Below are 24,830 nucleotides of genomic sequence, written 5' to 3' on the forward strand. Positions count from 1 at the left end.
TATTCATGGTACACTCATGAAATGGTCGTACGGGAAAATCACCACTGCATCGCTGCGTCGGAAATGCTGTGTCCGACCGCTCATGCGTCAGCTATAGCGCCGCGTTCAAACTCACTTAAATCTTGATAAGCAGCCATTGTGGCAGCAGTAACCGATCGAACAACTGCGCCGGACACTTGTTGTCTTATACAGGCATTGCCGACTGCAGTGCCGTATTCTGCCTATTTACATATCTCTGTATTTGAATACGCATGACTATACCAGTTTCTTTGGCGCTTCAGTGTGAGACGTTCAACCTAATGGCCGAACATCCCTGAACAGCCGGCCGCGGTGGTCTCGCGGTTCTAGGCGCTGCAGTCCGGAACCGCGCGACTGCTACGGTCGCAGGTTCGAATTCTGCCTCGGGCATGCGTGTGTGTGATGTCCTTAGTTTAGTTAGGTTTAAGTAGTTCTAAGTTCTAGGGGACTGATGACCACAGATGCTAAGTCCCATAGTGATCAGAGCCATTTTCTTCCCTGAACAGGAGCTCCCAGCCATCAATGCTAAACGAACATTTCTTTTCATTTGTGTATGCAGTGCCTATATGCAATGCTTTTTCATTGGGCATTCATGAGGTTCTCGCATTTGATGGTGAAATTTTCATTCATTTACATAAGTGAAATTTTCACTCATTTACATAACGAAGTTGCTACAAACGTCGTTTATAGAATTACAGCAGCTGGACAAAAATGTAGAAACAGCAAATACAATTACCACAGTCACGTATAATTATAAGAAGCACTCATGGCATGAGTCACACCTGCGAAGCAAAGGTATCACTGTAGTGGAAGCATGAAAATTTACTGCTAGGGTTCATTTGGTAGTTGTGTCTAACCCTAAGGGTCTCCCATTATGTAAGACGCAATTATATTCCACTCGAATAAGGTTCAAGCGCCGGCCGAAGTGGCCGCGCGGTTCTGGCGCTGCAGTCTGGAACCGCGAGACCGCTACGGTCGCAGGTTCGAATCCTTCATCGGGCATGGATGTGTGTGATGTCCTTAGGTTAGTTAGGTTTAAGTAGTTCTAAGTTCTAGGGGACTAATGACCTCAGCAGTTGAGTCCCATAGTACTCAGAGCCATTCGAACGATTTTTGAAGGTTCAAACCGCGTCGTTTCGAATAAAACTCTCGAGCGTCCAGAGCTGCTTCCACAGTCATCTTTAACAATAACAGCACTGACTGCTGCCGTTGACACAGTGATCTTCTTATACATGTGAGGTGATGATGTCCTCCTCGCCGTGTCCGGCGACAGCGACTCCGTCAGTCTTCTCTGTCCTTGTTGTGGTAGGCTCGGATGTGGCTCGCGAATCCGAATTTCGCTTTGAATATCCTGTTGCATGGAGCACAGTGACGTTGACCAGCAGAGTTTTAAGAATACGTGTAGACAGGCTTGAGCTGAGATTTTCGGAGCTCTCTTTTAGCATCCAGGTTCATTAGACGCTTTTGCTCGACTTGTTCGATGCTCTTATGTACAGTTGATCGCCACTCCGATCGGCGCAATGCTAGCTCCTCCCAACGGTTGCTTGGAATGCCACAGGCTGCAAGGTGGCGTTTAATGGTGTCTTTATATCGCAGGTGTTGACCACCTTTCCTCCCCTTCCCGCACGAGAGCTGCGAGTAGAACACCGCTTTAGGTAGCCTACTGTCATCCATGCGTACTATGTGACCACTCCATCTCAGTTGATGTTTCATTATTAAAGCTTCAATACCAGCCAGTTTCACGCGGCGCAAAATCTCCGTGTTTGGGACACGGTCTTCCCATTTGATGCGCAGAATTGATCTCAGACATCGAAGATGAAATTTATCTAGCTTCTTAATGTCAGCTTTGTAACAGCAGCAGGTTTCCGAGGCATAGAGTAAGGTGGATAATACTACTGCTTTGTAGACTGTAATTTTTGTTTGTAGTTTGAGATCATGTGATTTCCATACTCGGTCATTAAGCTTACCGAAGGCTGAGGCTACGCTGGCTATACGCGCTGCGATTTCCGTTGTCAGGCTGTTGTCACTTCTAATTTGGCTTCCCAGGTATTTGAACTTTGACACATTTTGCAAGGGTTTGTTATTTATCTCAATACTGGAGTCATCTGCATTAAGACCTCTAAGTGTCTGTTCGAGAACTTGCGTCTTAGTGATGCTAATGGCTAAGCCAAATCTTCTGCAGGAGGCATTTAGCAGATTTATGTAAGTCTGAAGAGTTTCACAAGAATTAGCCATCATGCATACATCATCCGCGTAGAGAATCTCTACGATGGATAGTTTGGTTACGCGACTTTTTGTTCTGAGGCGAGAGATGTTGAAGACAATTTTGTCTGTCCTTGTGTCGAGACTAATTTGATTACTACAGGCTTTGGTCGCGTCTCTGATAACAACTGCGAAGTAAAGTGAGAAGAGTGTGGGAGCCAAAACACAGCCTTGTTTTACACCACATGTCACGGGAAACTGTTCTGAGAGCTTGTCCTCATGGCGGATTTTTGCCATCATGTTTTCATGAAACTGCCGAATCAAACTTACAATTTTGTCAGGGCACCCAGTTTTCTTTAGTATGATCCAGAGAGCTTCCCGTGGGACACGATCAAAAGCTTTTTCCAGGTCTACAAAGCACATGAACAAAGGCCGATGTTGCTCTAAGCTTTTCTCTTGCATTTGTTTGACAACAAATATGGCATCCACTGTGCCTCTGTTTGGGCGAAAGCCACACTGGGTCTCTGGTAGCAGTTTTTCTGCAAAGTGTGTTAACCGGGTGTTAATTATGTGGGCAAGGACTTTTCCCGCTGCTGAGAGAAGAGAAATGCCCCTGTGGGAGCTGCAGTCTGATATGTCACCCTTGCCTTTATAGATCTTGGAAATACAAGCATCTTTCCAGTCTTGTGGAATCATTTCATACTCCCAAATCCTTAAGATCAGAGCAAACAATGGTTTCTTGATGTTTGGCCCCCCATATTTATATAGCTCTGATGGCAAGTTGTCTAATCCTGCTGTTTTGTCATTTTTCAGCTTAGCCAGTGCTGAAATGAATTCATCGTAGGAAGGGGCATCCGCAAGTTGTTCCTCAACTGGCAGGTCTTCAAGTGCTCCTTTGTATGGAATATCGGTTGTCTGATGGTCGGGATTAAGAACGTCATTAAAATGTTCCGCCCACCGAGACAGGATGTCACTCTGTTGCGTCAGCCGACAACTTTTATCTTTGTTATAGACTGGTGCTATCTTCCCAACTCTTGGACCAAAGATAGTTTTCAGGGACTCAAAGAATCTGCCCGTTTGGTGTGTGTCGGCATATAACTGTATTTCATTTGCTTTATTTGCCCACCAAGTGTCTTTGAGAGCACGTACCTTCACTTTCAGATTGTAATGCGCTGCTCTACGCTTGTTATCATCAGGGGTGCGAAGAGAGGTTCTGAAATCATTAATTAGCTTTCTGATCTCTGGATCTGAGTCGTCAAACCAGTCCTGGTGCTTTTTCTGAGGCTTTCCCAAGACTTCTGAAGCACAGCCACGCAGTCTGCTAGCGTATGCACTCCACTGTTCATCTACAGGGGCAGATTCAGATATCAAAAGGCCATCGACACCAAATTTTTCATCCAGTTTTGCTCTCATAGTCTGATCAATGGCCAAGATTTTGCAGGACAATTTTGTTGGTATTTTGTGTGAAGCTCGGCGTGGTGCCTTCAAAGTTATCTTTAATTTGGAGCTCACGAGTCGATGGTCTGTCCATCCCTGAGCGCCTCTCATTGGACGTGTGACCAGTACGTCACCAAGATCTTTTTTCCGTACTATCACATAATCCAGAAGGTGCCAGTGTTTAGATCGCGTATGCATCCATGTCGTTTTATATTTTTCAGGCAGACGAAAATATGTATTTGTCAGACAGAGTTCAAACTCGGCACATAGAGTTCGAAGATCCAAACCATTCGAGTTGCATTTTCCAATCCTATGGCGACCGAGGACTCCATTCCAAGCACTGAAATCATTCCCAACACGAGCATTAAAATCACCAAGTAACAGAAGTTTATCTGCAGAAGGAATATCCCTAAGGACATGTCGGAGGTCTTGGTAGAACTTGTTCTTCTCTTCATCCGGAGATGGCAATGTAGGTGCGTATACATTGATCAAGTGAGGATATTTCTTGGATGCCAGGTGAAGTCTGAGTGTTATTATTCTGTCACTGATACCTTTTGGGAATTCTGTTAGTGAACATGCCAATTTATTGCGTATGGCAAAGCCTACCCCACTTTCCGCCCTTTCAGTGGATTATTTTCCACTCCAGTAGTAGGTATAACCTCCGAGCGGTTCACATAACTGTCCAGAGTCACTAAGATGTGTTTCACTTATGGCAGTAATGTCGATGTTATATCTAGCCAATTCCCTTGCTATAAGTCCTGTCTTTCTCTCTGGGCACTGATTATGGTCGTTATCCTGTAAAGTACGGACGTTCCAGACTCCAATCATTAGATATTTAAGGTAACTGTTTATTTTATTATTTTTTTGACCGCATGTGTTAGTGAACAAGTGACCGCAGTTTGCCACTTGTGCTGGGTTGAGACGGGCTGTGTTTAGGCCACCTTTTCTAGGCCCCTCCCTGGATTAGGGAAAGCAGAGCGATCCTAAATAGGGCTGCTTTGTCGTCTGACGAGCTGCCGAACCAGTCCTCCCGTCTCTCACGAGTACCAGAACGACCATCACCGTCTGACCGCCTAACGTGCAGAGCACCAACTAAGGTTCAGGTACACCAAACCCTTGCCTCACCATCAGTACTCCATCGCCGCAGGACTTTCAATGCTCATAGTCCATTGAAACTTTGCCGAAGTCATCTGCACGTGAAGGTATTTAAAGTGGACAAGCAGTTGCGCAGATGCAGATCCACTCTCTCGTCCTCTGCCTCTGGTTGGCAGTGGATCGTAGGGCCGATACGAATGGCAAGAGGCAGGGGATGCAGTGAATGGCCATATGCCACTGGAAGTATCCTGACATACGCCCTTAAGGCACATCACAGGTGCCTTGCTTCGTCGGTACAGAAGCCGTGAGTGTTTACCTATCGATATTACCCGCCTCCTACACCGATGAAGAGCCTGACAGAAGGGAAGAAGGAAAGGGAAGGGACTGGAAGGGAAAGGGAGGAAAGGACGGTAGGTCATTGTGAGGCACACTTCGTCTGGCTCCTCTGCTGAGACCTGACCGGCTAGGTTGAACCTGCCAGTAGCTACGCTACCACCGGTATAGCTCTCAGCATCACAGGAACACGCAAACTCTCCCACCTTCACGGACAGTGCTACGATAAGGTGGAGCCTCCAGGGAGAGACATGTGAGGTAGCAGTGTCTGGAACGTTCAAGACTCCTATCGAAGAATGTCAAATGCTTTTCTGACATGATATCTGAACCAATGCTACATAGAGTGTGTTTCGTGCATTCATGGAAAGCAGACTTGCGGAATTGGCTTTAGACAAAGTCACTAAAAAAATGGTTCAAATGGATCTGAGCACTATGGGACTTAACATCTATGGTCATCAGTCCCCTAGAACTTAGAACTACTTAAACCTAACTAACCTAAGGACATCACACAACACCCAGTCATCACGAGGCAGAGAAAATCCCTGACCCCGCCGGGAATCGAACCCGGGAACCCGGGCGTGGGAAGCGAGAATGCTACCGCACGACCACGAGCTGCGGACAGACAAAGGCACTGTTATAGTTTGAGGTCAATACTATGAGAGTGAGGTTTGGTTTTATAAAGTGACTACACATCCAGACGTACTTTCGTTGTACCATGAGATGGTCGCTGTCATAGAAGCGATTAATACGCTAAGTGGAAACTGCCCCGTGCATGTGTACACCAAGAGAAGCGAAGACCTAGAGGCAAACATCAGCCACCGAGCATTGTGGTGCAGTGGTTGGCACACTGCGAGTGCATATGGGAGGACGAATGTTCAATGCCGCGTCCGGCCATCCTGATTTAGGTTTTCTGTGATTTCCCTAAATCGCTGCAGGCAAATTCCAGGATGATTCCTTTGAAAGCGCACGGGCGACTTCCTTCCCCTTTCTTCCCTAATCCGATGAGAACGATGACCTCGCTGTTTGGTCTCTTCCCCCAAACAACCCAGTCCAACCCAATGCAAACATCAGCCACATCGTTGTTGGTGAGTTAAGGCCTAATCCCAACAGGGCTGCTGTGTGGCAAAACTGCGTGGCATGGCCTTGGTTGCCATGGAAATGCCGTCAGCGGCGCGGCACAGCAGGCTCAGCGTTCCGGTTTGCCCATGTCGACCCGCGACCTCTGCCGTGTGCCGCGCTGCAGATCACAGAACGCGCTGAGCGTGAGGTTGGGTAAGGAACCCCCGGCTATACGAACTTCCGCCGAACTGTATGTGCGGGTGCTGCGGCAGCTATGAAATACTTGTCATCCGATATCAAGGAATCGATTTGGTGAAAAACTTTGGTTCTTCTGCATCTGACAGCCTGATATCTTCGCTCGATAAAGAAGTGAATTTCTTTTCGTTATTCGTTGTGGTCATTTGCTGTATCACTTTTAAGTAAACCACCACAAGAAATCGCATTGAGTGTTCAGAGGTAAAAACGCATTGAGTAGCCATTGCATATAGTTCGTTTTGGGTAATACATTATTGCATATGAGATCTAGCCAACATATCAAAATTGAAACTTACTGGCAGATTAAAACTGTGTGCCCAACCGAGACTCGAACTCGGGATCTTTGCCTTTCGCGGGCAAGTGCTCTACCATCTGAGCTACCGAAGCACGACTCACATCCGGTACTCACAGCTTCTTCTGCCAGTATCTCGTCTCCTACCTTCCAAACTTTACAGAAACACTCCTGCGAACCTTGCAGAAGTAGCACTCCTGAAAGAAAGGACACTGCGGAGACATGGCTTAGCCACAGCCTGGGGGATGTTTCCAGAATGAGATTTTCACTCTGCAGCGGAGTGTGCGCTGATATGAAACTTCCTGGCAGATTAAAACTGTGTGGACCTTTGCAAAGGTCCCGAGTTCGAGTCTCGGTCGGGCACACAGTTTTAATCTGCCAGGAAGTTTGCAAAGGTCCCGAGTTCGAGTCTCGGTCGGGCACACAGTTTTAATCTGCCAGGAAGTTTCACATCAGCGCACCCTCCCCTGCAGAGTGAAAATCTCATTCTGGATATCAAAATTGTTTTTAAAGTCGAGAAAAGAACGATAGGTATCACCGTTCTCGAGATATTGGATGACATGGTGCAGGATGCGCGGTGGCCGCGCGCGGGTCGCTCGCGATGCGACCGATACTTCGCCCTGTTCGTCGTAAATCATGTGGTTGCACCAACCCGAAATTTCGCAAATGTTTCAGGAAATCGAGAATTTTTTTTTACCGCATGATAAATATCCAGGATCTATTTATCTATAGAGATGTGAAAGTAACTATAGTTTCTTACAATGGATCGATGGACTTCTTTAAATGGCATTTAATAGCATGTGAATTGAGAATTACAGTGACATGGAACACATTAATATTTACAATGTTTATACAGGTCTCCAGAAGTTAACAAACTAATTTGTTGGTATGCCGAAAGATATAATTTGCCAGGTATCTAAAAATATCAATGACTTCCTTTTTTTAAAGTAAGTAACACTTTTTTCTTACTGGAATGTATGTTGTAATTCAATTTTGTTTTCCTATGTGATATTTATAGATGATAAAACAGTTCGCATCTAATTTTTTTGCAAAAATAAGTGATTACGTACAGTTGATTGAGTTTCTGGCTGATATTTGCGTCTGCTCTCATCTGGTCACTTGCTTGAGGTCGAACTAAAACTTAAAAATTTGGAAATTTGTGGTAAGTTCCTATGGGACCTAACTGCTGAGGTTATCGCTCCCTAGGCTTACACACTACTTAATGTCACTTAAACTAACTTACGCTAAGGACAATACACACACCCATGCCCGAGGGACGACTCGAGTCTCCGACAGGGGGAGCCGCGCGAACCGTAGCAAGGCGCCCGAGACCGCGCAGCTACCCCGCGTGGCACCAAAACTTAACTTACGGAACATAAGCACATTTTCACGCCGCACCTTTTTCTTCACGATTTTCATGTTCTTCGCGCTAATTGGTGTGGAGCGCTATTATACTTCTGTCACTAGCTGTGTACATTTTATCGAAAATTGTGATTTAAAGTCGTAAGTACAGTGTGTTCACTTTATGTCTCTTCCTACTTTGTTTTCATTATGTACATGTTGCCAACCTTACGAATTAGATGCTGGAAATTAACATTTGTTCATTTCTGTTTTCCTTATATCTGTATGTGTTTATGGCTGTCAGTAGGATTTACAGAAAGTAGAATGTGGATGCAAAAGCTGTCAGTATCGTTGAAAGTTTTGATATTCAGCTAATTTGAGTTTTGGTTTCAATTTTTTGTCGAGCGGTTCATGTAAAAGTGAACTCACTGCTTAGCTTAATAGATAAAATAGTAGAATAACACTTCAACAGATCATTATTTACAGAACATTAGCACCCAACTCCTTTGTCCTCACTTTTACATGAACCCCTCCACTAAACATTTAAACCGAAACTCGAATCAGCTGAAAACGAAAACTTTCAACCACTCTCTATTCTACTACATCCACATTCAACTTTCTACAGCTCTCCGTGAGTAACTACACACACACACACACACACACACACACACACACTCACGTGCACGCATGCACGCATGCACGCACGTACACAGATGTAAAGAGAACATAAATGAACAGAATTTGGTTTTCAGCATATATTTCGCTAGCGTGGCAATATGTACATAAACAAACCAAATAAGTAGTGACATAAACTGAACATATAGTAGTTACGACTTTGAATCAGTTTTTGGTGAAATATCCGCATCTAGTGACAGAAGAGTAATAGTGCACCGCACCAAATAGCGCAAGGAACATGAAAATCATGAACAAAAAAGTTTGTGACTTGAAAATGTGCTTATGTCTCGTACGTGAAGTTACAGTGCGACATACAGACTACGACCAGATGGGAGGAAACGTAGATGCCAGCCATATGCTCGATTAACCGTAAGAAATCACTTATTTGCATAAACAATAAGACTTGAACTGTTTTATCTCAAAGATTCCACTGGAAATGCCTTAAACTAAAAGAAGAAACGTGTCTGAACAAATAAAATGCATCAAGCAAGAGGCGGTTGTTATTACGAAACGAATATTTCTAAGCTTACTACTGGTGATGGCCACGTAAATAAACTTCTTATTAATTATTTCGGCCGGCCGGTGTGGCCGAGCGGTTCTAGGCGCTGCAGTCTCGGGCATGGGTGTGTGTGATTTACTTAGGTTAGTTAGGTTCAAGTAGGTCTAAGGTCTAGGGGACTGATGACCGCAGAAGTTAAGTCCCATAGTGCTCAGAGCCATTTGAACCATTTTGAATTATTTCGATTTGCCTTAAGATATTTTGTTTATCTGCAGTGTCTGATATACTTTATAATTACATGTAATAACATCAGATCAGGATATATAGTCTCTGATAAGTCGATTTCTTTTACCGAAAGATTTTACATCCCTGATCGAATCTTTGTGTCAAACATCATGTCATAAAATATCAAATATTATATTATATGCATCGTCTTCAATATCATAAAGTCCCACTGATCCCAGATTTGCAAGTAGTTATGAAGGACCAGTCATATAACTGGTTTCACAGTTACTAATTTATGTGTCCAGTTGTCGATTCGATATTTGGGTGTCAAAATACCGTATTTATTTTTTGATTAACATGCTTTCCCGACACCAATGGTAATTAAAATTAGTGTCATACGACAGTTTTGCTTCCTTCATTACGCCTGAGAAAGATCACACTCCACTGCACAAAAAATACGTGACAGCATATGCAGAACTGCATTACGATACTTTTTCCACCGATGACTTCTACACTGTTTGAGAATTGCCAGTGCATTCGAAACTCATAGATAACACGTAAGCAGTTACCGGCTGTAGGTTTACAAAGTAATATATGTCTTATGGAAAATGTCACAAATTCCAACGTGGCCAAAACAGTTATTCAACTTTATCATTCGCTGACAGTCGTCTCAAGAAAACTGCATTCAAGTTGTAACGTAAGGCAGTAATAGAGCTGCTTACAGAAATACAAATATTCTGGCTATAGATACCCACCTGACCTACCTAATCAACGTAATGTTTGCTGCTAGGTTACATTAACAAGAAAGACAATTCGTCTATTTTTTTTCTGTGGTCCTCAGTCTGAAGACTGGGTTGACACAGCGCTCCACAGTAGTCTATCCTGTATAATTTAGCTTCCATTATCTAACAAACGATCCATCGATGTCTCAGAATATGTCGATATGTGGTGTCAACTAATCCCCTCTTTTAGACAAGTTGTGCCGTAAGTTCTACTTTCTCATCAGTTTAATTCAGTACCTCTTCTTTAGTTATACGATCTACATATCTGATCTTCAGCATTCTTCTTTAGTACCGCATTTTGAAAGCTTCCATTGTCTTCTTCATAGAACTTTTCATCATCCATATTTCACTTACATGTAAGGCTACATTCCACAGAAATACCTCTATAAAATAGTACTCAACCATTTAAATTTACATTCGATGTCAATAAATTTCGGCCGCGGTGGTCTAGCGGTTCTGGCGCTGCAGTCCGGAACTGCGGGACTGCTACGGTCGCAGGTTCGAATCCTGCCTCGGGCATGGGTGTGTGTGATGTCCTTAGGTTAGTTAGGTTTAAGTAGTTCTAAGTTCTAGGGGACTTATGACCTAAGATGTTGAGTCCCACAGTGCTCAGAGCCATTTGAACCATTTGAATAAATTTCGTTTTTTAGAAATGCTTTTCTAGCTATTGGCAGTCTGCACTTTATAACCTCTCTACTTCTGCCTTCTCAATTACTGCTTCCCTTTCAAGTCACTGAAGCCTTAAAACTGCAGATCGGTTTCTGCGTTTCTGTATAAGTTGTTGATAATCTTGTGTCCTTGTGTTTTATCGCTGATACCTCCAGAGGTTCAAAGAGTGTCTTTCAGTTATGATTGTCAAAACCTTTTTTGTAAATATGTTATACAAATGCTATAAACACAGTTTTGTCTTTCTTCAGTCTGTCTGCTAAGTTAAGTGGTAGGATTAGTATTGCCTTGCGTGTTCAGACATTTCACAGGAATCTCATATTAGTTTCTATAGCCCCTCTCCCTCTCCTCTCCACGTCTTCCGTCCACCTTCTAGCCTTCTCTTCTTTGCTTAGTTCTGGCTTGCCAAATGAGCCCTTGAAAGTTGCTTCTCTTTTGAGCAGAGTTTTGTTTCCTATTTTTCTTATTTAGTTTCGGAGTGTATGTTTTCCAAGTGCAAAATAGTAGTTGCGATTCTGGACTCTGTCAATGTCATTTTTTAAACATCTCTATTCCCTATGGCCTACCTTATTTGCTGCATTTTTGTATTTTCCTTGTTGTCAATTACATTAAATGTATCAGGTTTTATCCAAGAATTTCTATTGCACTTTTTTTCCTTTTACAAAATCTGTTGCCTTCAGTACTTCTTCTTGCAAAGATATCCATTCATATTGTAGTGGATTCCTTCCTCTGGTTCAGCCAGTGGTTGCCTAATGGTTTCTTTAAGATTATCGAAAAACTGTGGGTCTTAACTTATTCAGGTTCTATCTGCTTAATTTTCTACCATTTAATATCTCTTTAGTTATGAACCGAAGTTCATAACCAATAAATTGTCGTCGGTCTGCGTCTGCACCGGAAGTGTCTTACAATTTAAAATCTGGTTTCGAAAACTCTGTTCCAAATATGCGTCCTTCTTTCATGATTCTTAAGCAAAATGTTGGCTAAGATTACATTACGCTCCGTGCAAAATTCTTCAGTTGGCTTCCCACTTCATCTCTTCTCCCAAGTCTATGTTTACCTACGATTTTCTCTTCCTCTACCTGCTACCGAACTTCAGTCTCTCATCGAAATTTAAACTTTTGTCTCGCTTATCTACTCGTATCTGAATAATCTCTTTTATCGTACAATGTTTCAATCTGTTCATCATCTGTGGTGTAGGCTAGCATGTAAACTTATATCACTGTGGTGTGGGTTTCAGCTTTATGCCTTGATAATGAAGACGATAATGGCAGTTTAGAGGTGGAGCTGAGTTTCGTATACTACTTCATTAGTAGTTTCAGTAATAAACACCCACACAGAATCGTTAAAATACATGATCTTAACATAGCAAATGCTGAGGATCAACTGTCAGACTTTTTCAGTTATAAATAAACGACTACCACATAACACGTAATGCATTATAGTAAACTGCGTTTAGATACTACAATTTGCAATAAAAAGCTGTTATGAAAGTTCAAAAATGGTTCAAATGGCTCTGAGCACTATGGGACTTAACATCTGAGGTCATCAGTCCCCTAGAACCTAGAACTACTTAAACCTAACTAACCTAAGGACATCACACACATCCATGCCCGAGGCAGGATTCGAACCTGCGACCGTAGCGGTCACGCGGTTCCAAACTGAAGCGCTTAGAACCGCACGGCCACACTGACCGGCTGTGATGGAAGTAACAATAAGTTTCTGTTCTAGGGCGATAGGTTTTCTAAATAAGATAGTTAACAGCTATGGACAGTAATCATTGATCTGTATATCGTGAAATAAGAAAACATGAATAATAAAATATGTGATAGGGTACATCGTAAAGAACATAAAAAAATGGTAGTCTTCACCTAACTTCGTCTCTCTTTCATGAAGCTTTACGGTATAGTTAATCAAATGCATCGGGGCTTTCAGTGGGTCCCGCTCCATACCTCAGTGGCGGTCCGTCATTGGCTAACGTTAGCGTCTACTGCTTCCAGATGGGAATGCCAATTCCACGAGCCGCCGCGTCACCGCAGAAAACGCTTGTCGCAGGAGTCGCTGCGTGCCGCACTGTAGTGGTAATCGAAGGGCAAACGTTAGCAGGTCCGGCTACAGCGTCGTCGCCTGCTGACATGCCTACCGGCTGTTGCAGTTTCTCCTGGCGAGCAGATGATACGTAGTTACCGGTCGAATGTCTGAATTCTGTGACAGAGGCTCTGAATGGCGTAGGGGTCACTGGGAGCGGGGATATTCGCTTCGGCTTCTATCAAGTTGCAGTTCTGCCTGCCTTAATCGTCACATCACTGGGGCTATCCCTGAACAGTATCCGCTTACGGTCTTATATTCTACCTCTACTACGAATTGTGGATGAGAGTGAGCACACAAGGTTAGCGGTTTCACAGATTTTCTGTGGCTATATTATTTCTACATGTTACCACAGGGCTTTGCACACAAAGAGAAATAAAAATAGCTTTTTTTCATATTACAATTTCCCCGTGTGTAGCACCTGCTGATTCTGCAGATGTAGAGTCGATAATCAAGTTCTTCCTACTTTCGGCCCAGTATGTCTCCATCAATATGCTCAAAACATTATTGATGCGAGCTCGCAGTTCTGGTAGGTTTGCTGGTAGGGGTGGCGTAAACACTGAATTTTCACGTAACACCACACAAAACAATCGCATGGTGTTAGGTCGGGAGGACGTGCTGGCCATTACATGAATTGCTAATCATCAACTCCACCACGACCGATCTGTCGGTTTCTCAATTTTCTGTTTAAGAATTCACGGACATTGTGATGGAAGCGGGGTGGAGTATCATCCTGCTGGTAGATGAAGCCCACAGTGCCAGTCTCCAGCTGAGGCATGAGCCAGTTTTCCAGCATGTCCAGATACACATGCTGTGTAACAGTCTTTTCGCAGAGGAAAGGGATTGTAAACTTCAAACCGTGAAACTGCACGCAGTAGAATACCTTTTGATGAATCTCGAACGTGCTGCACGGTTGCGTCGGGATACTTTAGTCCCCAGATTAGCAGATTGTGTCTGTTGACTGTACCATAAAAAAAATAGTGCTTCCTAACTAAAGATGTTGCAACTGTGCCAAAAATTCAAAGCGTGTGACTCTGTCATCGGGAATCAGGGCTTGCAGCGACTGCAAGCGGTAAAGCTTCAGTTTCAGTTGTTTCCTTAAGGGGACCACACCCTGCCTATCTAACCCATGTTAATTTAGGCAAGTATTTGACCCATTTCTGAAAAATCTATTTGATGCAGGACCTTAATATTTTTACTGTATGTTACAAGATGCTAATGGAGTCAACTGTACTAAAATCTACTCTATCCATTTTGTAGTTTTTTAGAAATATTTTTTTAAATTTATTAACAAAAAATATTAAGTTTTTTTTCTGCAGGAAATATTTTTTGTGAACTTTCTAATGGGGGAATATTAATGAATGTAGTATCAGAGGTGGCTTTTTATGTTATGCAGAGTCTCTGAAAATTTAATTCATTTATCTATGATAGTTTTTGATATAGTGGGGCACATGTACTGAAAATTTTAGTTTGTGGGAAACTGACTTTAAAGAAAAAACTTTTTAAATTTGTTACTTACAGTTAATTAAAACTGCCCTGCTGCATATGATTGCCCTTATTTGGCCTCTAGCAGGTCTTCCAGCTTCTTTTCCACCTTCCTGGATGTTTGCCTTGCTTTCTTGGCCATATTAGATGGAGACCTGTCTGCATCGGCTATCCTCATTTTATCGAAATGTTGCAGCCCAGTGTGATCATATTTTCACCAGGATTAATTCCCAGCTTTTTCAGTACCCAACACTTTCCAATATTACCACAACTGAATGTAATAACAGCGTCATGAACTCCTAGTTTCATTGTATGCATGCCTACAAATACAGTTTTAGGAAGGCGGTTCCAAATTATGCTGCTGAAACATTCATTTGGGTTCTGTGTCTGCCCATGCAGACATTTCCTTAGAACATCAGGATGAGCCAAGTCTCTGAAAATAGGTTTAATTGCTATAATAACAGCAGCAGGAAGAGAATGCTGGTGAGAATAAGATTCTGCAGTTGCCTGAGCCCTGTTGGATTCGCAGCACGAATTTTCTCCTGATGGACGCAATCCATGACATGGCTTATCGTCAGTAGAGGACTTATGGAAGAGTATAGCCCAAACAAACATCTCTCTTCATTGCCTCCAGGTTTTCTTTATTTCTCCTAATTGCCTGCCCATAGTATACCTGCAAATTTTCTATTTCAGTTTTAGTTAACCTATCCCGTCTGGTCAACAATTTTCCATTTTCTAATTTTTTTCCTTTCATATCAACAGTTAGTTTTCTCAGCCTTATTCCCAAACGTTTTTGAACATGGCCTACACATTCTATTTTGCTAATAATGGCATCTCCATATGGCTTAGAGTTCACCAAATTGTTGTATGCTATTCTGTCATCATCGCCCAAATATTTGGTGTACTGTAAGCCTCTTGTTTCTACGGAGCGATGAAATATTTGTTGTATTCCATGAACTTCCATACCACCACTTGTTCCTCCAAAATTAGCCACACAGTTATATTCTTTATGTTCATTGACTTTACAACATTTGCAATATTTAGACATTATCTCCACATCTAACATTACCAGTGTCTACGCTCGTGGCAGTCACTACTTCATTCAGAGAAGTATGTCCTCTTTTCTGCCAACTTCCATCAAGTACAACTGCAATATCCGAACATCCATCATTTTCTTCCATTGCTTCCCTAGCAGCCAGTTTCATGCTTTCCTCACTGACCTCACATACAGTTTCCTCTAATATTGCAGTCAGTTTTTCAAATTTATTTGGTGGTTGATGTAAGTTCATCACTGAACAAAATGTTCTCCCTGCCGCCATGCCCTTGCCAATCGATAGTAAGGCATAAACTAATGTAGTATTGATTTAATAAGGGCCACTTGCATCTGGTTTAGAGAAACTCATAAATGAAATCACAGCTGAGCATTTAGTGCAAATTAAATCCAAAGCAATTGCTAGGTCTTTTCTCTCACTGGCACTCTCACAAATTTTCACACTCAGTGACTCACCACACTGTCTACATTGTACAAATCTAGAAATTACATCTGATAATATTCTCAAATTTATAATAATGTTACTGCATCCCTTGCCACTTACAGTAAATTCGTTGTAACTCTCTTGAAATGGTGAGAGGTTCTTTGATGATGCACTTGTTGAAGAATTACAATTATAAACATCGTTGCCAGGCGACATAACCTCTTGTACAGACAGCTTTCTAAACTTGTTTCCTCTAAAATGTCGTTTCTTGAAAATTCCTTTACGTTTCGTCATCTTCAATAAACACAACAAAACACACGCAAACAAGCACTGCAAAAGTAAGTATAATAACTACTCGAAATCACACTTGAACAAACCTAGCTGCGTGTTTGAAAGCGTGTCGTTTACAAACAGCAGAAACAAAAGAATAACGACCGTTGCGTTCCAAGGATAGCCAACACACTCGGGAGTAAAAAAAAATCCCTAACGTGCAATGTAAGGAATATAAAGATCTAAAATATATGCAGGATAGTGGGTGACAGAAAAGTGGACGTGGCACATAAACATAAGTGGTAGGAAAATGCTCTTTAAATGCTCGGAAAAAAACTTTTCAGCAAAATCTTTTTCAGAGTACTTAAAACCTTAATCTATCGAAATATGATGAAAACCAAAAATCTATTTTTTTCGACCTGAACCATAGTGTGGTCCTCTTAAGAGCTTCCGAATGGTCGGTTGTGGTATGTTCAGCTGTCTGCTTGGTCTGTTTGTCGACTTTTATGAGTTACATGTGAAACTCGCCCGCACTTGCTCAACCGTTTCTTCACTCACAACAGGTCGATTCGTTGATTTTCCGATGCTTTAAACTGCGCATACCATCGCGAATGGAGTTGGCATTTGGTGGATCTTCGTTGAACTTCGTTCTGAAGTGTCGTTGTACTGTTACGGCATACGCTTTGTCGGCGCCTACTGTAGTCTTACCTGCTTACTGCTGCGTTCTCGTTACAGGAATTTGAAGTGCGACTGCAACAATAGAAAATTTTTTGAGTTTTTCCATATGACTGTTCAGTTTTGTGACAATATGTCAATTAATATAGCTACAGTGAATGTATGAAATCGCTTCAATCATTTACAATAACCTTGTATTGCTGTTCTGTGAAGAATTCTACGACAGTGTGCTGTTTTATCCACATATTTGTATCTGGCAGAGGGATCACCTTCAGCATCGACCTATCCTCCCTCTACTTCAGCCACTGTAGCGGCATTTAGCTTTTAACTTAAAAAGTTTAAGCGAGCATGGGTCGGACACCTCTCACCCGCCAAGGTAGCCGAGAGGGCTAATGCACTGCTTCCTGGACTCGGGTAGGCGCGCCAGCCCCGGATCGAATCCGCCTGGCGGATTAACGACGAGGGCCGGTATGCCGGCCACCCTGGATGTGGGTTTTAGGCGGTTTTCCACATCCCACTAGGTGAATACTGGGCTGGTCCCCAAGTTACGCATCAGATACACGACTCACAGGCATTTGAAAATGTTCGCACTATTTCATAGATGCAGAAAGCTGGGGTACACTACTTCCGTCCCGGGGGGTTCGCGGTGGTGGAAGGAAGGACATCCTCCGCAATTACCACTACCAAATCCGTCATAACAAAGCTTACCCCGCGTTGGAGTGGGATAAAGGCCCAAGATAGAAAGAAAGAAAGATCGGACATCTCTCTTTTCCTTGTTGCACTCCAACGATGACAATTTCTTCGACGTTCACAACGTGAACCTGAGACCTTCGGGTCTACTGTCACCGCACTAGTGATCTTGGCTGTGGAGTCGGCGATAGGAGTATGGGGCAGAGACAGTGTCACTACTTCCCTTTGCAGCGGAAGAAAGGTGGCGGGAGTCTGACGGGAACGCAAGGCGGTGTGTCAGCAGCTGGTTGTGAGTACTGTCACAGCACAGTGCACGAACTATGCTATTTGTAATAGTGAGTGGAAACGATTATTGTGTCAGATCCTGACGACATAAGAGACGAAACGGACTGAATATTAAAAACAACAGCGGTAGTAACCGCAGAAGTTAGCAAAGTAATCAGCACAGCGTACCACACAAACAAAGACTGCGTACTCTGCAAAATGCGTTTAAAGCATTAGTGTGCAAAAGTGGAAAACTCACGTGAAGTTTTTGCTTTCACAATTTGTGTCTCTTTTCGTAAAAGCCTAATCAACAGCTATGCACAACCACTCTGTAAAGTGTTAAGAAATAAATCACTTTCAGAAAAGACTGTTTGCAATAGGTTTGTAGAATTAAGCGCATGTCGTGCTTCCGTCAGTGGAGGTTGACTAAGAATCGGTTATTGTCCCAAAAAAACATCGACGCTGTTCGCAGCCTGTGACTTACCGTGACACAGAGACATCTTTGGGCATAATGAAGTCAATGGTGTATTTTACTTTTTACAAATATTTAGCTATGAGAAGGCACAAGATCTGGCTCTTGACGAGTGGTGAAGGAATGCTGAAAAAATTCGACTGAAGAAATGCTACATCCTTACGCAACATCGTAATAACAGATGAAACTTGGATATATTCCTAGGAGACAGGAAGTAAGCAGTTATCAATTGTTTAGATATTCAAAGACTGTACTAAAAGTCGTTCTTGAAGCACTTCCCACCTAATTACCGCTGGTTTCTTTGGATACTCTGTACACGACATAGTTTTAGTAGGTCGGATAATAATTCATTCTGAATGGTATATAACAATTTAATTGTAACTAGTCCCCCCCCCCTAATAACCGCGTGCGTTACAAAGCATCTTCTTGGATCGGGGGAGCAGCACTGGTCCCCGATCCGATACGCACGGGATATTAATGATAAGAGACGTGTGCCCGTCCAGCCTGGACGTAGTTTTTAGGCGGCTTCGCACATACAGCTACGTGAATGCTGCGGTGGCACCCACGTCCCTTAAAGGATTCGTTCTAACACTCTTCCACGTAATAAGATAGAGTAGGTGGGGGTGGCGCCAAGAAGGGCATCTGGCGACCGTCCACGACAACCATTGCCAGATTCAGATAAACTCGCCAACCACTTAAGATATGGGATAAAGCCAGAAAAAAGAAGAATTGCTCTTAATCGTCAACGAAATCAGAAAAATAACAATCGGAAACACCACATCACTCTTCATCATGACAAAACCAGCTGTCACACAAGTCAAACAATTCACCATCTGGGGGCAAAACATCGATTTAATTTCTCATGACCTATTTTCACCTGATTTATCTTCTAGTGTCTCTTTGTTTCCTTATGTCAAGCAAATGTGTGGAAATGATTTTTCATCGTCACAAAAACCCGCTAATGCTCCCAGTACCTTGTTTTTTAGATATAAACATCAGAGTGGGGAAAATATTTCCAGAATTGGTCCCAGCACATACAAAAGAGTATAAATTTTAAAGGAGGAGAAACAGAACGTGCTGTACTATAGCACTTTATTTTTTCAATGTTTAGAAATTTAAAAAGCGGCACACGTTCAAATGGCTCTGAGCACTATGGGACTCAACTGCTGTGGTCATAAGTCCCCTAGAACTTAAAACTACTTAAACCTAACTAGCCTAAGGACGGCACACAACACCCAGCCATCACGAGGCAGAGAAAATCCCTGACCCCGCCGGGAATCGCACCCGGGAACCCGGGCGTGGCAAGCGAGAACGCTACCACACGACCACGAGATGCGGGCAGCGGCATACGTACTTAACTCTGTGGCCACTTATTGTCTTCTGCATAACGAACTGTAAGATCGATGAGTTTAGCTTACCTTCTTGCCACGGTATCACATTCACTGACTTCGCCAACACATAAACTATCACTTTTCAAACTAAAGGAGGCTTCACGCCATAATATGAACTAGTCTCTTACTCTTGGCGGCGTTAATGCGAGAACACCGCTAATAACCTGTGAAGAACTCTAAATGGCTTCAGTTTCAGTTTTTCCCTTTGACTGGTTTCGTGGAACTAGTGACCAACTCACTATACGAAATTGACGTATACCCAACCTAATATTACGTAGAGGGTAGCACCCTGTCTGGCTGGTGTTGGCTGTCCATAATGTCTTGGTCTTAACTTACCTGTTCCATGAAAAAATAACGACATATTCTTTTAATATGGATCCGATTGTCAAAACACCGGTAGAGTGCTTATTTAGTACCATTCCCTTTGCTCGGCCGACAGTAACTATAAGTGCCTGTCAATATGCAGTGCTTTTGTTTGAGATCCGTTGTTCCGTAAAGGAACAGAGCAAACACAGTAGTTCTTGGCGCTGCTACTAAGGCTTCCGTTCCCGGAGAAGCAGAGAGCGTTTCACAACTATGAGCCGTTGTTGCACAACGAATCTCAAACTCACAAACTACAGCCCATCCGAGCTCGATCAGAGAGCATACGTAACTATCACGAACCTGATTGCTATACAGAATCCCATATGGGTGATTGGTGGGTGTGCTGACGAAGTCTGTTAATCTAATCTGTATCTGCTAGGCCCAGGTCGTGGCAAGGAGGACATAAAAAGTAGACTATCACGGCCAAAGATAGCATTCCTGGCCAAGATAAGGCTACTAGTATCAAACAGGGGGAAATTTCTGAGAATTTACTTTTGGAGGACAAGAATCTGAGCGTCTGAGATGTGGCGCTAAAGAAGGATGGTGAAAATTAGGTGAACTGATAAGACAGGGAATGATTAGGTTTCCCACAGAATCAGGAAAGAAACGAACGTATGGAAAACACTGAAAGAAGAAGTGACGAGGTAACAGAACACGTGTTAAGATATCAGGGAATAACTACCACTATGTAAAGCTTTCCACTCAACAGTATAAATAGCTGCTAACTTGGATAATATTGTCAAACTGATAAACTTCTGTTACGTACCATCCGTGTTCGCTCCTTAGTTTGCTGTGAAAAATCATTTTCCACGCAGTTGGTCTGGAATTGTCAGTATGAATTTACACGCAGCTCTCCACATTGTTCTAAACTGTGCAAGCCTCCAAATCTCTGCATAATTACCGTAGCTGACATCTGTTTGTACCTACTTACTGCAGTCACATAAGTAGTGAGAAGTAGCAGAAATGAGACTGGCGACAAACCTAACATGAAAACTGCTGATCACGAAGCAGGTGAAGTGATGGAAATCTGCTACACTGGAAGTATGACGGACGAACAAGAAGGACATAAGAAGTACAATAGCACGGACGATTAGGGCATTCCTGGCCAAAATAAGGCTACTATAGTCCGTGAGACGAGTGACTGGTACTGACAGTTCCGGCGGGCAGACGGCAGTTGCCGAACTTGGCTCACAGCACGCGGCGCCCTGTGTACTACACGCATTCTCTAGCAGCAGAAATAAAACCGAGACAAAATACAAGTCGTATTGGTACGCGTGAATTTATTTAAAGTTGATGCTTGAAATATATGAACTCGAAAACTGATAAGAGCTATTTAGTACAAGTATTTAAGATGCTGAAACATAATAAAGTTATTTGTTAAACTTCACAACTGAAATGAAAACTATTTTCGCAAGTTGTTGAACATTAGCAGTTTTGGTTTCCATTGTTAAGTATTAGCATTATTAATTTATTCTACTACAAGCTACAGAATAATTGGTCAGTGTATTAAGAGTTATAATCTGAAGAAAGTACTCACAATATGATGATCTGGTTGTAGATCGATAGCAAACTCCCTCCTTACATTCCTGAATACGTTGTAGTTACTGTAATGGAAAAACACCACTCACATCACTGTCAGACTGATTTGACATTGTCTTCCTCAGCACTACTCGAACTATCACTGCTCTCTCCCAGATGTATAATTAAATTTTCGATGCATTCTTCCACAACCCCTTCGGTTTTGGCCGCCTCTCTGATGGCACTTCCAGTGCTGTTTACAATTTTAGCCCACGTCTCGCTTGTCACTTTATTGATAGCTGCTGGAAGGAGAGTTTCCACTTCAGAGATCGTGAATTTTTTATTGTTTGCAGCAATGTAATTTTTTATCTGCGCCCACACTCCTTCAATTGCATTGAAATGACAGTGGTATGGAGGAAGCCGAACGATTTCATGCCCGTGCCTTTTAGCAATCTCGTCAATTACATATGTTGGAAATTGGGGTTTCTTTTGTGCCACAATTTCGAGCAGTTCCGCCTTCCTTAAATCTTCTCTGAAATCTACTTTTCGCCGTTTCAACCACTGAATGATATCGTCTTTTTTTGTTGCCAAGGTTGGTGCCTTATCGTGAACAACGGAATGATAAGGCGCATTGTCCACAACAATCACTGATGACTTGTCAGATTCGTCATAAGCGATGTCTCAAACCATTCTTGAAATACTACACTGTTCATTTCTTCATGGTAATCTCCCGTCTTTTTTGATCGAAACATTTTCGAGCAGTTTGGCACAAAACCTTTCGATGTTCCTGCATGTAAGACAATAATACGCCCTCCTTTGCCAACAGGCACTGCCATTGTTCCCCTCGGGCGTTCCATCATTCCAGTCTCTACGTAAAGAATGGCTGGCATTGATCCAAGTTTCATCTAACCACACTATGCTTTCGAATTCCACACCCATGATCCTGCGCAGAAATCTGCACCGCCATGCAACTACATCTGTCCTTTCCATTAATATTTTGCGTCCGTTAAACAGTGAATAGCTGAAGCCTATGTCTTTCAACACTGTACGCAATGAAAATTTGCTCCCTTTAAAAAGATGGTCTTTCTGAAGCGACACCAGTAATTTAGATAGAGTGGGATGTTCCCTTCTCTTATAATAGCTGTATATATGACGACGAATAGCGTCTTTCTGAAAATCGTCCAAAGCTGTCACCTGCTTATTTCTCGGTCGCTTCTTTCCTGGTGTGTGCAGCTTTGTTGTGCCACTCTCGTCACAATCTACACTATACTGTTCTTTCCCTATCTTTACAACAGTGTTCTTACTTATTTTCAATGCTGCTGCAGTTCTCTTCACAACCTGAACAACAGGAATTAAGGGCCCACCTTTGTCCTTTTCTTTCTCAAAGTAATCCCTCACAGAGCACACGAATTCACGGGCCTGGGTGTGTAGCACACTTTTCTTCCTCCGTTTCACTTCTTGTGTTGGGCTGGTACTACCCGCCGCACTAGACATTGTTTACAACGAAACATAAACAAAGAAACACTAAAAACAACAAAAACGAAATAAACTGCGAATTCAACTTCAGACAAACGACGAACGACCGCACCGCCTGCACGCGCTCACTGGTAAGTTTCATAAGGGCGCGCGACCGGGTTTCAGAGCGGCAACGTGGCCCTTGCTACCCGCTCAAAGTCAGGCCGTCATTGGCTGCCTGCCTGCGGTCGCTAGGCAACGGAAAGACGCTACCGAGCTGTCAATACCAAAGACTCGTCTCCCAGACTATAGTATCAAATATCGCCCTTAATTTGAGGAGCAAATTTACTTTTGGACGACAACACCATATGGCAGGGAATCATCGACTGTGGGAATCTCGGAAAAAAGAGAATCTAAGCATCTGAGATGTGGTGCTACAGAAGGATGTGGAAAATTAGGTGGACTGATAGGGAATGAGGAGGTTCCCTGTGTGTAAAACCAGTCAAAAGACCGATGACTCAAAAATGAAAGGCTGGTCTCGGTCTCCATCTACAAATTTAACTGTGCACATTCCTCTCCATCACCAAACTGACGATTCCTCAGGATGTGTCCCATCAAACTCCCCGATTTTTTAGTCAAGTTGTGGCAGAAACTTCTTTTTCCCTCAGTTTTGATCAGTACCTCTTCACATGTTATCCCATTTACCTACATAATCTTCAACATTCTTCTGTAGCAACACATTTCAAACACTTATATTCTCCTCCTGTCTGTACTGATTATCGCCAAGGTTCCGCTTGCGTACAAGGCTACATTCAAGGCGAATACATTCAGAAAAAACTTCTTGAACTAAAATTTAAATTTTATCTCCATAAATTTCTCTTTTCCATAAATGATGTTCTTGCAATTGTTAGTCAGCATTTTACATTCTCTCTACTTGGCTATCGTTGGTTGTTTTGCTGCCCAAGTAGCAAAACTTACCTGCAGCCTTTTCCTTAGCATCGCCTGATTTAACTCGACTGTATTCAGTTACTTTTCTTTTACTTTTGTTGGTGTTCATCTCATAACCATATCTAGATACTGTCCTTTCCATTCAACTGATCCTCCAGGTGTCAAAATAAATGTTGTATATTGCTTTATTGCCAATACTGGACATAAATAGGAAACAAAACTGATTTTTTCTTTCAGGTACAGTCACAAGAAATCAAAAACAAAGATGATAAATGCACTTCCATTTAATAAACACAAACAAAAACAAAACATTAAGAAGATTCCATTGCAAACACTGCAATTTCTTCTCACTGGCATCCTGCATAACACATTATTTATGAACCAGTTGGGCCTCCTCATAATTGGCGACGCATCTAAAGATTGTTAGTCGTACTCCTTACCAAACTGCCCAAATAAGCCTGTGAGATACTGTTCCATTCCTCCACAGCTGCCTCTGTGATGCCCTGTGAGGTCTCTGGAGTGACAGGGCAATTACAAAATGATCGTTTTAACATTGGCAGTCATTCTCAATGCAGCAGAGATCTGGAGAACGTGGAGGCCATTCCATCCGACTGGTTGTATGCTCCACCAGGAAGTGTTCACAAGATTGTGACGATGAGCGCAGGCATTAGTGTCCATCAACGTTAATTCCTCTCCAATATGTTCACCAAATGGAGCCTCAGTGCATGCAAGTATGTCGTCCCGATACTTCATATCAGTCATCCTCCCATGTATTGACACGAGAGGTGTCCTGCGGCCATACGTGGTTCCACCCCAAAACATGACTGCATCGCCTCGACAAGGGTGGCCGTCACATTTAG

The sequence above is a fragment of the Schistocerca cancellata genome, chromosome 2, assembly GCF_023864275.1.
Source record: "Schistocerca cancellata isolate TAMUIC-IGC-003103 chromosome 2, iqSchCanc2.1, whole genome shotgun sequence".
Taxonomy (NCBI): domain Eukaryota; kingdom Metazoa; phylum Arthropoda; class Insecta; order Orthoptera; family Acrididae; genus Schistocerca; species Schistocerca cancellata.